The 17,536-nt window shown below is 49.7% G+C and overlaps 1 non-coding gene across 4 annotated transcripts in view; it reads left to right on the forward strand.

Moving 5' to 3' along the window:
- The window catches only part of LOC103347661 (uncharacterized), a 103,248-nt gene that overhangs the window by 84,348 nt on the left and 1,364 nt on the right, over positions 1 to 17,536 (forward strand). The window lies entirely within an intron of this gene.

Below are 17,536 nucleotides of genomic sequence, written 5' to 3' on the forward strand. Positions count from 1 at the left end.
CCCAGCATGAGCTGCTAGGACACGGCATACTGGGGAGAGATGTCTGAGGTGCTGGGGAACCCCTGGCAGTGTTAGCTGAGGACCAGCTGCTTCCAGTAGGCAGCTGGGTAGTGCGTCCTGCAAGAAGCAGCTCTCCAGCTGGGTGGGAGTGTGGCAGGGAGAGGCTTTCCTGGTGAGTTCCGTCATCTCATTTCCTTGCTGAATGGCTTCTGCCAAGCTTCACTGCTGCCTGTGGGGTAAAGTCCAAATTCTTTACCACAGAACATAACCTTTGTGGCCTCATCTTCCACCACTTCCCTGTCGTCACGGTAATCAGCCTGAGCTGTTTTCAGTTCTCCCAAACACACACTCTCTCACTCTCTCAGCTCCAGGCGTGGGCACAGATGGTTGGTTCCTCATGCCCTCCCGCCCTTCCCACCCCACTCCCTGTTGCCTGTCGACCTCTGAATCACCTGCACTGACCCCTCCCTTGTAGACTTTGTGGCTCGTGCATGCTCCCCACCTATACACACACACACATGCCACTTTGCATTTGTCCCTGTGTTAGAGCTTGTCCACGTGGATGTCTCTTGCTCCTGAGTGCCAGTGCAGGATCCCAGCCCCTGCCTGCTTCCCATATCCTCTCCCTGCTAGCTTATTGGGTACCCCCAGGGTATGTGTCTCCCATGTGCTAGTGGACAAGGTTAGACCACTGCCATTACCACCCCCTTCATTTCCCCTCCTCCAGCTCTGTAACCTCCCTTTGCCCCTACCACACCCCAGGGAGGTATCAGTCCTGCTGGACATTGCCACGCCTGCCAGACATGCTGCCCCTGCAGGAGTCATTGCCTCTCCTGCTGGTCTCCCTGTGGGAGCAGTGCTGTGGGACTGCTGGTCCCATCCCACTAGAGAGCCATGGGACTTGGCCCCACAGGTGTATCTACGTCACAAACCCCAGTCACTTTCTTTCCACTGAGCAAGGCTTTGTTTCTGAGCCAGCTTGTTGTGCCTGTTTCCTTCTTCCCTTTGAGAGAGTTCTTTCCCAGAGGGCCTTTCAGCCTCTGTGCAAACAGGATTCCCAAGGGCTGCTCACAAGCGTGCCAGACAGGCACGGCCAGCCCTGGCTTCCATCACCACCTGGAGGCAAAAGACATGTGGGCATTTATTTATCTATTTAGGTAATAAGTTATGAAAACAAAGCTATATACAGTCTCATCATTAAAAAGCCCAAACAATTTAGAAACATATAGAATAAGAAGCTAACACTCTCCCACGTCCCCTCCCCCATCTGAAAGCATGTCTCACAGGTAGGTGCTGGGAATTATTTGGTAGAAGTGTTCAGGTATTTGCAGTGCATTTACACACACACACACACACACACACACACATGGCTGAAATAACATTTGGGAAATTTATGTTTTTACTTATTTTCTAAAGAGTTATTTACTTGAAAGGCAGAGTGACAGAGAGAGAGAGATCTTTCACGCACTGGTATCCCAGATGATTGCAACAGCTGGGGCTGGGCCAGGCTGAAGCCAAGAGACAGGAACTGCTTCTGGGTCTCCCATGTGGGTGACAGGAACCCAAACACTTGAGCCATCATCTGCTGCCTCCTCAGGAGCATTAGCAGGGAGCTAGATCGCAAGTGGGGCAGCTGGAACTCTAACTGGCATTCCAATATGGGATGCCAGTGTTGCAAGTGGTGCCTTAACCTGCTGCTCCACAACTTTGACCATGAAATTTATCTTTTTCCTTTTTAGAAGAGTTATTTGTCTTTATTTGAAAGGCAGAGTTACAGAGAGAGTGAGAGATAGAAAGCGCGCTTCCATCTTCAGGTTCACCTGCAGAACAGCTGTGATGGCTGGGGCTGGGCTAGGCCTAGGCCAGGAGATTCTTGTGTTTCGCCCCTATGGATTCAGGGTCCCAAGCACTTGGGTCTTCTTCCACTGCTTTCGCAAGGCATTAGCAGGGAACTGGATCGGAAGTGGAGCAGCCAAGACTCAACCCAGCGCCCAAATGGGATGCTGGCACTACAGGCGGTGGCTTTACCTGCTGTGCCACAGCGCCAGCCCCAGTTTATCTTTTTAATGCCCCAAATGTTTTCCTTTCCTGCCCTCACATTCATGGAGTTCATTACCTCCCCAAGAGTAACTCAGGTTAGAAAATGGAATCCACCTGTGAACACCTCTGGTCTTTGTGCTGGAAGCTTAAGTCCTCAGGGACTTGCTGAGTAGTTCATCAGAGGACAAGGATTCATGTACAGACTGACTGGCTTAACCAGACATACGGTAGAAGATTTTCCTCTAAGGAAGAGTCCCCCAGCTCTTTTCAGCCCTTAGCTCCCCTATCTGGAGTTCCACCCCACCATCTATCCCAGCAGGCATGTGGTTGAGCCAAGCGGTGGGAAAACAGGGACTTGGTACAGGGTTCCTAGCTGTGCACAAAAGGCGTGGAGCAGCAGAGGCTTTCAGACCCACCTGAAATTAAGTTTCCTATCTTCACATGGAAGCTTGCCATCAACACTAAGTTGAGTTACAGTAACTAGTATTTTCTGTCTTACACACCTGGATTTGTGAGCTGAGATTCACTCCCCTGACTTACAGTGTTTGTATTCTGCCACTCAAAACAATTTTTTAAAAAATATCTATTTATTTTGAAAGAGTTACAGAGAAAGAGAGGTTTTCCATCCACTGCTTCACTCCCAAATGACTGCAATGGCCAGGGCTGTTGCCAAAGCCAGAAACCAGGAATTCCATCCAGGTCTCCCACTTTGATGACAGGGGATCAAGTATTTGGGCTGTCTTCCACTGCTTTCCCAGGTGCCTTTGCAGGAGGCTGAATCAGAAATGGAATAGCCAAGACTCAAAGCAGCACTCTGATATGGGATACCAGTGTCTCAAGCAGCAGCATAACCCCCTGAGCCACAATACTAGCCCCTGGTTCTTTTTTTTTCCCCCTAGCTCTTTGTATATACAAAAAAGTTCAACCTATGTATGTTTTTCTGCACTTATGTTTTCTATTATATGTAATAGAAACTTTCCCATCATTTATTATACATAGTATACTTTTGTTTATGACTTTTTTTTGACAGAGTGGACAGTGAGAGAGAGACAGAGAGAAAGGTCTTCCTTTTGCCGTTGGTTCGCCCTCTAATGGCCACCGCGGCCGGCACGCTGCGGCCGGCGCACTGCGCTGATCCGAAGGCAGGAGGCAGGTGCTTCTCCTGGTATCCCATGCGGGTATAGGGCCCAAGCACTTGGGCCATCCTCCACTGCACTCCTTGGCCATAGCAGAGAGCTGGCCTGGAAGGGGGGCAACCGGGACAGAATCCAGTGCCCTGACTGGGACTAGAACCCGGTGTGCTGGCGCCTCTAGGTGGAGGATTAGCCTATTGAGCCATGGCGCCGGCCTTATTTATGACTATTGTTTTTAAAAAGATTTATTTATTTATTTGAAAGGCAGAGTTACAGAGAGAGAGAGAGAGAGAGAGAAATCTTCCATCTGCTGGTTCACTCCCCAAATGGCCACAATAGACAGAGCTGGGCTGATTTGAAGCCAGGAGCCAAAAGCTGCTTCTAGGTATCCCATAGCAGGTGTAGGGGCCCAAGCACTTGGGCCATCTTCCACTGTCTTCCTAAGAGCATTAGCAGAGAGCTGGATTGGAAGTGGAACAGCTAGGACTCAAACCGAAGCCCACATGGGATACCGGTGTGGCTTTGCCCACTGTGCCACAGCGCTGGCCCCTATTGCTTAACTGTTAAATATTCTCCTTCATTTCTTTCAGTGGCTTCCCAGTGTTCCATAGAATGGATGTGTCCCGTGTAGTTGATCAGTTGATTGGCATTTAAGTATCCAGATTTCTGGCTATTACAAATTAAGTGCACAGTGGACATGAGAATTGTTAGAGTGTACATGCATTAAAACATGATGTGCACTATAAATATGTACAATGATTATGTATCAAAACAATAAGAAGGAATACTTAGCATGTATTGGCCACAGACACTGTTGATGGCAGGTGATAACAGTCCAGTGTTATTGGCCCTCTTATTGCTCCTACTTCATGAACAAATGAATCACAGAGAGGTCCATAATAATTTCTGCAAGTTCACATATCTAGTTGGTGCTGGATCTGGGATTTGAGCCAAGGCAATCTGTCTCAAGCATGGGTTCCATGCATAGCCCTTTGGAGACTTCAGGCACTTCTGCTGGTTGTTCCATAAAGTATACCTGCTGCTGTGCACCTGCTGGGTCAAGATAGGAACTTTTACACTTTGACGTTGCTGACAGATCAGGATGTTATTTATGGAAAGAGTGATGCACTGTGCCCTCTCTCTCTCTCTCTCTTTCTTTTTCCTCCCTCCCTCCCTCCCTCCCTCCCTTCTTCCCTTCTTCCCTTCTTCCCTTCTTCCCTTCTTCCCTTCCTTCCATTTATTTATTTGGAAGACAGTTACGCAAAGGCAGAGAGAAGTCTTCCATCTGCTGGTTCACTCCCCAAATGGTTGCAACACCTGTAGCTGGGCCTATCCGAAGCCAGGAGCCAAGGAGCCTCCTCTGGGTCTCCCAAGTGCTTGGGCCATCTTCTATTGCTTTCCCAGGCCATAGCAGAGAGCTGGATCAGAAATGGAACAGCCTGGGCTCAAACCAGCACTCATGGGATGCCAGCTCTGCAAGCCAGCAGCTTTATCTGCTGTGCCACAGGACCGGCCCCACACTGTGTTTTTCATAAGCAAGCCCAGAGCCCATTTCTTTTTTTTTTTGGACAGGCAGAGTGAACAGTGAGAGAGAGAGACAGAGAGAAAGGTCTTCCTTTGCCGTTGGTTCACCCTCCAATGGCCGCCGCGGCCAGCGCGCTGCGGCCGGCGCACCGCGCTGATCCGATGGCAGGAGCCAGGAGCCAGGTGCCTTTCCTGGTCTCCCATGGGGTGCATGGCCCAAGCACCTGGGCCATCCTCCACTGCACTCCCTGGCCATAGCAGAGGGCTGGCCTGGAAGAGGGGCAACCGGGACAGAATCCGGCGCCCCGACCGGGACTAGAACCTGGTGTGCCGGCGCCGCTAGGCGGAGGATTAGCCTAGTGAGCCACGGTGCCGGCCGCCCAGAGCCCATTTCTTTCCTGCTATTTTGTGTCAAGGAGCCCTTCTTATTTTTTTTTTAAAGAAGTATGGGAAGTATGTAGTTTCATTTTAATATTTATTTGTTTGAAAGGCAGAGTTACAGAGAGTCAGAGAGAGAGAGAGAAGAGAGAGAGAGAGAGAAAGGGGTCTTTTATCCGCTGGTTCACTCCTGAGATGGCCACAGTGGCTCTGAAGCCAGGAGCCAGGAGGTTCTTCTGGGTCTCCCACGTGGGTGCAGGGGCCCAAGGACTTGGGCCATCTTCCACTGCTTTCCCAGGCCATAACAGAGCTGGTTTGAGAGTGGAGCAGCCGAGACTCGAACCAACGCTCATATGCGATACTGGCACTGCAGGTGGTGGCTTTACCTACTACACCACAGTGCGGCCCCCAGGAGCCCTTTTGAGGAAGTTGTGTCCTCCTGCTTGGTCAGGGCTTCAACTCAGAACCCTATCCTGCCTTCTTCCCTCTGGGCTCCCAGGGTCCTTGGAAACCCTTTTCGTGCCCTCTAAAGCCATGTCCAAAGGCTGCTGGAGAAGTCCTCCCCCAGCTTCCTCTTCTCTGCTCCTCTTCGTTCCCCCAAGGGGAGGGTCCCTCCCAGTTAGAAGCCACATAGGCCTCTTAACCTATTCTGTCTGCAAGAGGAGAAGTGGCAGCTCCAGAGAGAACCTGAATTGGCTCCTTGCCTTCCCCACATTCCATCCCTACCTATAGCCACGAGGGGCCCCATCCTGCGACCGCCCAGCCCTGGTCCCTGCCAGACTTGCAGTGGGGTGAGAAGTCAGAGTGCGAGGCCTGGCTTCTCTGTGGATTTTTTTTTTTTTTTTTTTTTTTTTAGATTTATTTGAAAAGCAGAGTGACAGAGGAGGAGACACAGAGCAAAAGATCTTCCATCTGGGATCTGGTAACTGGTATCTAGTTTGAGTTCTGGCTGCTTCACTTATCCAACTCCATGCTGATGGCCTGAGAAAAGCATCAAAAGATGGCCCAAGTATGGGAAACGGTGACTTGATCAGCATAGCCCTGACTGTTAATGAACAACTTAATACGTTATCCCTCTTAGTAGTTTTTTTGTCTGTTCTACTTAATATGACTGGTTTAATTCTGTAATTAATACACAGTTATTCTTAAGTGTTGAAAATTAACTGAAATGTGATCCCTGTTAAACATAAGAGTGGGAATAAGAGAGGGAAGAGATGTATAATTTGGGACATGCTCAAGCTGACTTGCCCCAAATGGTAGAGTTAGAAACATACCAGGGGATTCCAATTCAATCCCATCAAGGTGGCATGTACCAATGCCATCTCACTATTCCAAGTGATCAATTTCAGTTCACAATTGATCATAATGAAAGGACTAAGAGTCAAAGGGAGCACATAAACATGTCTAGTACCTGCTAACACTAACCGATAGAATAAATAAAGGGGAGAGTGATCCAACATGGGAAGTGAGATACTCAGCAGACTCATAGAATGGCAGATGTCCTAAATAGCACTCTGGCCTCAGAATCAGCCCTAAAGGCATTCGGATCTGGCTGAAAAGCCCATGAGAGTATTTCAGGCATGGAAAGCCAAGACACTCTGGCAAAAGATCTCTGTGAGTGAGATCCCAGTGGAAAGAACAGGTCTTCAAAGAAGGAGGTACCTTTCTCTGAAGGGAGGAGAGAACCTCCACTTTCACTATGACCTTGTCTAAACAAGATAAGAATCGGAGAACTCAGAGGGCTTCCATAGCCTTGGAAACTCAGGACTGGAGCATAGGGAGATTACTGATGCCATAGACAGGAGTGTCAATTGGTAAAGTCAACAACAGGAGTCACTGTGCACTTACTCCTCATGTAGGATCTCTGTCCTTAATGTGCTGTGCATTAAGATTTAATGCTATAACGAGTACTCAAACAATATATTTCACTGTGTGTTTCTATGGGGGTGCAAACTGTTGAAATCTTTACTTAATGCATACTAAACTGATCCTCTGTAAAAAAAAAAAAAAAGAAAGGATCAACTCCCAACTTGACTCTCACTGGGATTAAACATGACAATAGGTCTGATCTGATTTCATCATCATTTAAAAAAAATCATCTATTATTTTTCACTTTATGTTTCTGTGTGGGAGCAAACTGTTGAAATCCTTACTTAATGTATACTAAGCTGATCTTCTGTATATTAAGATAATCGAAAATGAATCTTGATGTGAATGGAAGGGGAGAGGGAGTGGGAAAGGGGAGGGTTGTGGGTGGGAGGGACAGTATTGGGGGGAAGCCATTGTAATCCATAAATCGTACTTTGGAAATTTATATTCATTAAATAAAAGTTTAAAAAAAAAAAAGATGGTCCAAGTGTTTGCACCCCTGCCACCCATGTGAGAGAACTAGATGAAGGTTCTGGCTCCTGGCTTCAGTTTGGCTCAGCTCTGGCTATTGTGGCCATCTGGGAAGTGAACCAGTAGACAGAAGATCTTTTTTTCTGTCTCTCTGTGATTCTGGTTTTCAAATAAATCAATCTTTTTTCTTTTTCTTTTTCTTTTTTCTTTCTTTCTTTCTTTTTTTTTTTTTTAAAGATAGTCTATCTTCTGGTCCACTCCCCAAATGCCCACAGTAGCTGTGGCTGGGCTAGACTGAAGCTGGGACCTGGTTGCTAAGAACTCAATCCAGGGGCCAACACTGTGGCATAGTGGGTTAAACCACCATCTGCAGCTCCAGCATCCCATATGGCTGCTCCATTTACAATCCAGCTCCCTGCTAATGTGCCTGGAAAAGCAGCAGAAGATGGCCCAATTGCTTCAGCCCCTGCACCCACATGGGAGACCCAGATGAAGCTCCTTTCTTTGGCCTGGCCCAGCCCTGGTTGTTGCTGCCACTTGGGGAGTGAACCAGCGGATGGAAGATCTCTCTTCTCTCTGTCCCTAGCTCTATCTCTCCCTTTCTCTCTGTAACTCTGGCTTTCAAATAAATAGTCTTTTTTATTAAAAAAATATTTATTTATTTATTTGAAAGGCAGATTTACAGAAAGGCAGAGAGAGAGAGAGTCTTCCATCTGCTGGTTCACTCCCCAAATGGCCGTAATAGCCAGAGCCAGGAGCCAGGAGCTTCTTCTAGGTCTTCCCATGCGGGTGCAGGGGCCTCAGGACTTGAGCCATCTTCTACTGCTTTCCCAGGGCATAGATGGATCTGAAATGGAGCAGCCGGGACTGAAACTGGTGCCCATATGGGATGCCAGCACTGCAAGTGGTGGCTTTACCCACTGCACCACAGCACTGGCCCCATAAATCAATCTTTAAAAAATCTCAAACTAGATCTCTGTATGGTGACAGGAAACTAATCAATAGAGCCATCACCACTGCTTCTCCAATCTACCTCCATCCCCCAGTCTATGTTAGCAGGAGGCTAAAGTCAGGAACTAGGGGCAGGCATTGAACTCAGCCACTCCAGTATGGGACATGGACTTCTTAACCAGGGTCTTAACTGCTAGGTTGGGTGCCCGCCCCACAGCTGTGGTATTTATGGGACTATTATCAGTGGTTCTCAGATGGGCAATTTTGCTCTTGCAGCTCTCAGCAGGGGACATTTGGTGATGTCTGAGATACTTTTGGTTGTCACAGCTGGGGTGTGTGTGTGTGTGTATGCAGGCTTGCTCACACTCCTTGCCAAGCATGCTGATAGACATCATGCAGTACACAGCTCAGCCCCGCAGCAGAGACTTAGTAGAGTGTCAGTAGTGCCCAGGCTGAGATACCTTGGCTGTAAAAGGACAGACTGTGTCCCCTGTGAACAGCTGAGCTGTTTGGGTAGTAGATTTGCACAGACTTGAGAGCAGACTTCATCACCGCAGAGGCCAGGGCGGGCTGCTGAATCTGCACTGAGGCCACTGGGCCACAGGCTGCTCTGAGTGGGCCCACAGTTTGGAGGGGGCCTCCCCCAGTTAAGACGTGAGGGTGTTCACAGGGTATAGCTGCAGCAGTGGGAAGTGGTATGTTTGGATCAAAGCCAAATCTGCACTAGCGGCAAGGCGGAAACACTTAATGGCTCATTAATTATAGGATGCCATCGGATTGGCTTTGGCTCTGGGTGTGGGACAGTAACCTACGCTTTAAACAGATAGCCCCATCACTCACCCATAATTAGCAGCGACAATGGGCCTCATCATAGAACTAGAGTGACAGGTGGCCCACAACACAGAGCCTCGAGGCTGGCCGAGAACTGGGCTTGAATGCCACACCTGTGGGGCTGACCAGCCCTGGCCTGGCCAACCCACAGGGGCCTGGGTGCAGAAGTGATGCGTCTTTCCTGGGCGACGAGTATGTGCTGAGAAGTTGTGATGAGCCAGGCACTGACGGGCCCAGGAGAAATATGAGCCTTGCCTGAGGTCTGGTGAACCGAGGAGACAAGATGAAGCCTGAAAAGTTAAGACAGCACCCCAAGAGAAATCCCCTCTGCCCCTTAGGCAAGGTGGGAGTACTCCAGCTGACTGGGAGTTGTGGGGCTAACGCTGTGGTGTAGCCGGGTAAAGCCACCACCTGCAGTGTTGGCATCCATATGGGTGCTGGTTCAAGTCCCAGCTGCTCCACTTCTGATCCAGCTCTTCTGCCTTCTTCTGCCTTCTGCTATGGCCTGGGAAAGCAGTAGAAGATGGCCCAAGTCCTTGGGCCCCTGTGCCCACATGGGAGATCTGGAAGAAGCTCCTGGCTCCTGGCTTCGAATCAATGCAGCTCTGACCATTGCAGCCATCTGGGGAGTGAACCAGCAGATGGAAGATCTCTCTCTCTCTCTCTCTCTCTCTCTCTCCCTCCCCCCCCTTCCTCCTTCTCTCCCTCCACCTCTGTAGCTCTCTTTCAAATAAATAAAATAAATGTTTTAAAAAAAGATTTATTTTACTTGAAAGGCAGAGTTACAGAGAGAGGTTGAGACAGAGAGAGAGAGGTCTTCATCCACTGGTTCACTCCCCAGATGTTCACAATGGCTGGAGCTGTGCTGATCTGAAACCAGGAGCCAGGAGCTTCTTCCAGGTCTCCCATGTGGGTGCAGGGGCCCAAGGACTTGGGCCATCTTCTTCTGCTTTCCCAGGCCATAGTAGAGAGCCGGATCGGAAGAGGAGCAGCCAGGACTAGAACCGGTGTCCATATGGGATGCTGACACTTCAGGCCAGGGCTTCACCCACTGTGCCACAGCACCAACCACATAAATAAATCTTTAAAAAAAAAAAAAAAGAAAAAGAAAAACAAAAGGGAGCTGTGTACTGGCCAGGTGTGGGGGCCTGCATTCCTGGGAGGTGTGGCCAGAACACACAGTGAGCTTCTTGTGAAAGAGGCAGGAAACCCAAAGAAGAAAATAAGAAGACATGCTAGTAACGTTTGCCAGAATCAGAGTGTTAGGATTTTGGTTCTGTCCTATATGATCTTTTTTCCTAGGTGTGTGTGTGTGTGTGTGTGCGTGATATATTTTATTACATAAATGAGTCATACTTAGCAACTAATTATGAACACTTTTCCTGGCCAGTAAATCGACTTCTTATGTACTATACACTTCCCCTGATGTAATTCATCCTTCATGGTTGTCGCTTTAGATTGGTAACAGTTGTGTCACCCTGGGGCTGTGTGTGTGTGGCTGGTGGGGAGGTGCTTCAACAAGTTCTTGAGAAAATGGAGTTTAAAGAGAAATTTATTTTGGTGCAAAAAATATTTTTTTTTGTTTTTATTTGACAGAGTTAGATAGTGAGAGAGAGAGAGACAGAGAGAAAGGTCTTCCTTCCGTTGGTTCACCCCCTAGATGGCTGCTATGGCTGGAACTGCACCGATCTGAAGCCAGGAGCCAGGTGCTTCCTCCTGGTCTCTCATGCGGGTGTGGGTACCCAAGCACCTGGGCCATCCTCCACTGCCTTCCCGGGCCACAGCAGAGAGCTGGACTGGAACAGGAGCAACCAGGACTAGAACCCGGCACCCATATGGGATGCCGGCACTGCAGGCAGAGGATTAGCTAAGTGAGCCACGGCACTGGCCCCCCGTGCAAAAAATTTGAAATCCTGATATGAGGGGTTTTCAAAAAGTTCCTGGAAAATGCATTGTATGAAAAAACTATGCATGGCTTTCATGTTTTTTTTTGGCACCAAAATAAACTTCTCTTCATTCCATTTTCCAGGAACTTTTTGAAGCCTTCTCATATGTATAATACGGACTTCAGCACATTTTTATTTTTATCCTTAGAACACGCAATATCAGTAGAATTGCTAGGTCAAAGGATGAGCATGGTTGCAAGGATTTTGATCCATATCGCCAAGTCGCCTTCCAGAAAGCATGCACCAGCGTAGGCTCCTGCCACCAGTCCTGTGATGTGTCTCTCTCACTACTTCCTACCCAATATTAGGTATTACATTTGTTTAAACTTGATCAACAAAACAAAAAAAAAAGAGGGAGGAGTCTTTCATTGTGGTTTTAGTTTGCTTTCCTTTTTATAATTTTAGTACTATGACTCTTTGACAGGCCTGTTGGTGATGAATTATCCAGTTTTGTGCTTTATCTAGTTTTCTGTTGTTTCCATTGCACTGGTACAGTTTTCGAAAATTATTTAGTACAGTGAGTTCTTTCTGTTGTGTTTTTACTTACAAGAGGGCTTGATCTGTATTTAGGCTAGTGTTTGAAATATTTTATCCTAAAAAGAAAAAAAAAAAGAAATATTTTATCCTAGATGGCCATTTGCTTTTTTGCCATCTCTTAAAAGCTTTTTAAGTCTAGAATGCCCCTAATCAAGGCAGCGTACGTAGGCTCTCCAAACTCTGCCAGGCAGAGGTGGGGCTGGAGAGGTGGTGACCTGGCAGGGGAAGGAGGCAGTGGGAGGGCTCAGGATGACTCATGGGGTGCTGACCTGGATGAGGAGTGGGCAGGTGGAGGCAGAGAGCGCAGGGCAGGGGACACAGATTGGGATCATGCCCTTTGAGATGGTTGAGAGGAGGCTCCTGGTTGGATTTCTAGGATGGGCCAGTTTCTGTCCTTTTATTGGGCTCAGAGGGGTGCTTTCTGCTACAGAAGTATATATTCACATAAAGTGTGCCTTAACACTGTCCTAGGTTTTTCTGCATTGGAGTTTTTTTTTTTTTTTTTTTTTTTTTTTTTTTTTTGACAGGCAGAGTGGACAGTGAGAGAGAGAGACAGAGAGAAAGGTCTTCCTTTGCCGTTGGTTCACCCTCCAATGGCCGCCGCGGCTGGCGCGCTGCGGCCGGCGTACCGCGCTGATCCGATGGCAGGAGCCAGGAGCCAGGTGCTTTTCCTGGTCTCCCATGGGGTGCAGGGCCCAAGCACCTGGGCCATCCTCCACTGCACTCCCTGGCCACAGCAGAGGGCTGGCCTGGAAGAGGGGCAACCGGGACAGAATCCGGCGCCCCAACCGGGACTAGAACCCGGTGTGCCGGCGCCGCTAGGCGGAGGATTAGCCTAGTGAGCCGCGGCGCCGGCCTGCATTGAAGTTTAAACGTCTGAGGAACAGGTGGTATTTTGGTGAATTGTGAAACAGGAGGAGTTAATTTCGTTCTCCAGAAGTCACCCATGGTTACAGTCTCTCTCCTGGCCGCCCCATTTCCAGGTGTCCCTCTCTCGTGGCCTGCTCTGTAGAACTCCGTTCCCACATCAGTTCGTCTCTGTCACCCACTGTCTTTCTAGACTTCAATACTTGCCGGGGGCAGGTGCACTTCCTCACACTTTTTGCCCAGGATACTTTTTTGGTTGTTCCTCTTCCAGGCCAGCTCTCTACTGTGGCCCAGGAGTGCAGTGGAGGATGGCCCAAGTGCTTGGGCCCTGCACCCCATGGGAGACCAGGAGAAGCACCTGGCTCCTGGCTTTGGATCAGTGTGGTGCTACAGTGGCCATTGGGGGTGAACCAACCGAAAAGGAAGAACTTTCTTTCTGTCTCTCTCTCTCACTGTCCACTCTGCCTGTCAAAAAAAAAAAAAAAAAGAATGGACTTCTAAGTCATTTTGCCAAGCCCTACTCCTGGGGACTGTTCAGTGGGAGCTGGGATTGTGGGTCCCTGGTGGACTCTTGGTGTCTGCAAACATCAGATGAACCAGGAACTGGGCTGGGTGGGGCTGGGCCTTCTTCCCCACTGTCACTGCCCTTCCAGTGGCAAAGCCTCAGCCTCTGGCCCTAAGACAGATCTGTGGCCCCTCAGAGTCCCTGTGTTGCTACTGCTGCTATGGCACCCACCCTGCACCTCGACTTTCCCCAGGGCTCTGTGTTGAGGTTCTCCTGCCTTCAGCCAGTGCCCCCTCAAGCCTGGGCTCCTGTGGGTGAGCTCTGGGCATCGTTTCTTAATCTGTCTCATCCATGTTCTTGCCAGAGAGAACTCTTCACAGCTGCTGGCATTTTGATGACTTTTTCCTGGTTTCTTTGGTGGGTGTGTGTCTCCCCCTGTTTTGCATTTGCTGGGGTTCCTTCTTTTTTTCTTTTTTAAAAATTTATTTATTTATTTGAAAGTTAGAGTTACACAGAAAGGAGGGAGGGAGGGAGAGAGAGAGAGAAAGGTCTTCCATCCACTGGTTCACTCCCCAGTTGGCTGCAACAGCCGGAGCTGTGCCGATCCGAAGCCAGGAACCAGGAGCTTCTTCCAGGTCTCCCATGTGGGTGCAGGGGCCCAAGGACTTGGGCCATCTTCTACTGCTTTCCCAGGCCACAGCAGAGAGATGGGTCGGAAGTGGAGCAGCTGGGACTCAAACCGGTGCCCATATGGGATGCCAGCACTTCAGGCCAGGGTGTTAACCCGCTGCACCACAGTGCTGGTCCCCCTTCTTTTTTTCCTTAACTGAGCTTTTTTCGGGAGCTTTCTTATTGACACCTAAGGATCATGAAGTCCCAATTCCCGAGCATACATGTCAGTGAATTTTCCCATAGATACTCCCTGTGGAACTACTCTCCCCATCAAGATGTTTCTTTCAGAGTGGAGAAGCTAATGGTGGGAGGTTGGATGGGGAAGGGGATACTGCAGGTGTCCTCATACTGACTTTTTTTCTAGAACTATCTAAAGCTGTCAGGTGATAAAGGGGTGTGGAGGGCTGTGGGGTTGGGATTGGCATTGTGTTCTGGCCCTCCTCCATACAAGTCATGAGACTTTCTGTACCTTGGTTGCAACAACTGTGAAATGGGAGCAGATGCTAGGTCTTGCCTCACAGGCCTGTCATGCAGATTACACGGAACAGTGCAGGTAAGTGCACAAAAAATGCTAATTGTTGTTTTTGTTGTTATTACTCATGAGGAAGAGGAGGAGGAGGAGTTCTTAACTGAGAGTATGCATCAGAATCACCTGGGGCCCTTGCGCAAAATACACACGCTCAACCCAGCTGGGCCCCTGAGTCAGGAGCCAGTTTTCAGACACCTTCACAGGTCATGATATTGCTCATCCATGTTGAAGAACACTGGGATGAAGGTGGCCGTGACTGCAAGCACGGAGACCAGCAGGAGGCAGGGCAGGGCAGGTTCGAGTTGGGCGGGGCTGGAGAAGATGCCAAGCTGGGCAGACAGAGGTGGAGTGTGAGGTGACCAAGAGGTGGTGACCATGACAAGGGAGGGGCACAGGGTGACTCACAGGGTAGGAGCATGTAGAGGAGGAGCCAGATTGGGGTACAGGAAGAAGAGTGGTGGGCCTGGGGACGGGGGACAATGTGGCCTCTCTCTTGGGCTCCTGATGGAGGTGATGAGTTAGTATTTACTTCTCTAGGCTTGGCCAGGTGCTGTGGTTCTGGGAGGCATCAGTGTGGCCTGGTCGTAGAGCCCGCATGGAGGGAGGGGAGTTCACAGGTAGCCCTCGTGCAAAGGGCTGTGTGTGCTTCTCACTCCACGCTCCCCAGACGTAAAGAGCTTGCTAAAGCTGCTACTGAGCACTTGCAGTAAACTCTCCTCCTCTGAAACTGAATAACACCGTGGTCGTTTCCTTCCCACTCGGGTCACGAGGTTTCCAAACCCTCTCCAGCAGCTTCCCCAGGTGAGGGGCGTGGCTCCACTTCCCACATCCCTGCACCCCCAAGGGGTTGTCTCCTCAGACTGGCTAAGACAGTGTGTGAGTCATTCCAGTGCCTCCTTTAGAAGCGTTTGTATCTAGAATCATAGGTGCCCTAGAAGTAATGAAAGATGTCTTGTTCCTAGGGGGAAGCCACCCATTTGAATTATTCACTTGCTGGGGATAAAGACACACATGAGTCTTAGAGTCTCATCTCCCTTTGGATGTTAGCTCCAAACTGGCAGTCCTGGAAACAGGCCCCTCACACAGCTCCATCAAAATCCCTGCCTCCAACCAAGCTCCACTGCCACTTCCCAACCACTGTGTTAGCAGGAGTGGCCTTCTGCTTTCCCACTCTGTATGAGGGAAGATAAGGCCTGGGAGCAGGGAAGGCTACCAAGCTAGCACAGCACTGCCTGCTGGTTCCCTAGGGAGAGCTTGAAACCACGACCACCACTTCAGTGGGAAAAGGAGATGATTTGTTTATTGATTTTTAACTTTTTTTTTTTTAAAGAAAATGTGGAATTACAGAGACAGAGCTTTTATCCGCTGGTTCACTCCCAAAATGGCTGCAATGGCTAGAGCTGGGCCAGGCTGAGGTCAGGAGCCAGGAGCTTCATCTGGCTCTCCCACATGGGTGCAGGGGCCCAGGTACTTGGGCCATCTTCTACTGCTTTCCCAGGCACATTAGCAGGGAGCAGGATCAGAAGTAGAGCAGCTGGGACTGGAACCAGGGGCCAATATGGATATAGATGCTGTAAGCCACATCTTGATCTGCTGCTGCACCATGGTGCTAGCCCAAGGTTTTTCGTTTGCTTGTGTTTTTTTTTTTTGTTTTGTTTTGTTTGTTTGTTTGTTTTTAAGGATTAAGGGCATTGTGGGCCACTTTTAGCAAGATTTCCCTTCAGCATGGTTGAAACAGTTCCTTGGCGATTGAGCTTTTACTTTCCAGAAAAACTCACTCATGGGACCCTCTATGATCCAGATCATAAAGAAGCTGCCGAGCCTGGGAGTGCACAGACTGTGTAGAGCCCTCGTGGGGTGACCTCAGGCGCTGGGCAAGCCATGCTCGCCCAGCCCAGTGTGCCTCACAGCCCAGTCACTGGCGGGCTCCTTTGTTGTCCAGCTTGAGTGCATGAGTGACTCCTCCTCAGGCTGCAAGCTTGCTGAGCCCTGGAGACAGGTGTGGAAGAGGGCTCTCAGCTGCGCAGTCCCTAGGGATGGCAGTCCTGGTCTGGCAGGTGGGGGTGGGGGTGAGTGCAAGGGGACAGATGTTTGGGTTTGGGGTGTAGTGTGGAGTGGGCTTGAAGCCAGAGTCCAGCCTCTTCACCTCTTTGTCCAAGAGAGGGCAGCCCATTCACACGAGGCGGGCGGGCTCCTTGTGTCCTTACTCGCCTGTCCCCTCAAGGCTCTCTGGCTACTCATTCCCCATATCTGCACCTGTGACTCGCTGGTGACCTCAGGGCTGCTGCAATCAGTGAGGGGGCCTGCCAGGACAGCCAGGTGTCGCTGAGAAAAGGCAGGCGGCCTGAGGTGGGAGCAGCAGGCTGAGGATCTGTGACTGCCCAGGAGGCTGTCTTTCCAGCAGATGACTGCACATGCCTTGTAGCAGCACACTGCCGATTGCACATGCTGTTTGATTACAAAATAGTGAAGCTGATTTTTTTTTTTTAAGATTTATTTATTTGAGAGGCAGAGTTACAGACACAGAGAGAAGCCATCCATCTGCTCGTTCACTCCCCAAATGGCCACAATGGCTGGTGCTGGGCCGGTCTGAAGCCAGGAGCCAGGAGCTTCTTCTGGGTCTCCCACGTGGGTGCAGGGGTCCAAGCACTTGGGCCATCTTTTATTGCTTTCCCAGGTACGTTAGCAGGGAGCAGATTGGAAGTAGAGCAGCCAGAACTCAAACCAGCACCCATATCGGATGCTGGCACCACAAGTGGAGACTTAACCTACGACACCACAGCGCCGGACTCTGCTGCTGCTTTTTGAGAAATTTTATTCTGTTTGTTTGAAAGACAGAGAGGAAGACAGATCTCCTGTCCAGTGGTTTATTTCCCAGATGCTCACAATGGCCAGGGCTGGGCCAGTCCAAAGCCAGGAGCTGGGACTTAATCCAAGTCTCCCACATGGGTGGCAGGGACCCAGCCATTTGAGCTGTCTGCTGCTACCTCCCAGGGTGTGCGATGGTAGGAGGCTGGAATGGGGAGCTGAGCCAGGACTTGAACGCAGGCACTGCAGCATGGGATTTGGGCATTGGAAGCAGAGGTTCAGCCAGTTTGCCAAATGCCCACTCTGAAACTTCCCTCCGATGGGGGGATAACAATACATAGCAACACAGTCAGCCCTCTGCACCACAGCTTCCATTTCTGCAAGTTCAAGCAAGCTCCACCAAAAAATTTGGAAAAAAAAAAAATTGTCCTGAACACAAGCAGACTCCCCCCACCCCTTGTCCTTATTACCTGAT

Source organism: Oryctolagus cuniculus, chromosome 2 (assembly GCF_051225735.1).
Source record: "Oryctolagus cuniculus isolate XC-2025 breed Fujian yellow rabbit chromosome 2, ASM5122573v1, whole genome shotgun sequence".
Classification (NCBI taxonomy): Eukaryota; Metazoa; Chordata; class Mammalia; order Lagomorpha; family Leporidae; genus Oryctolagus; species Oryctolagus cuniculus.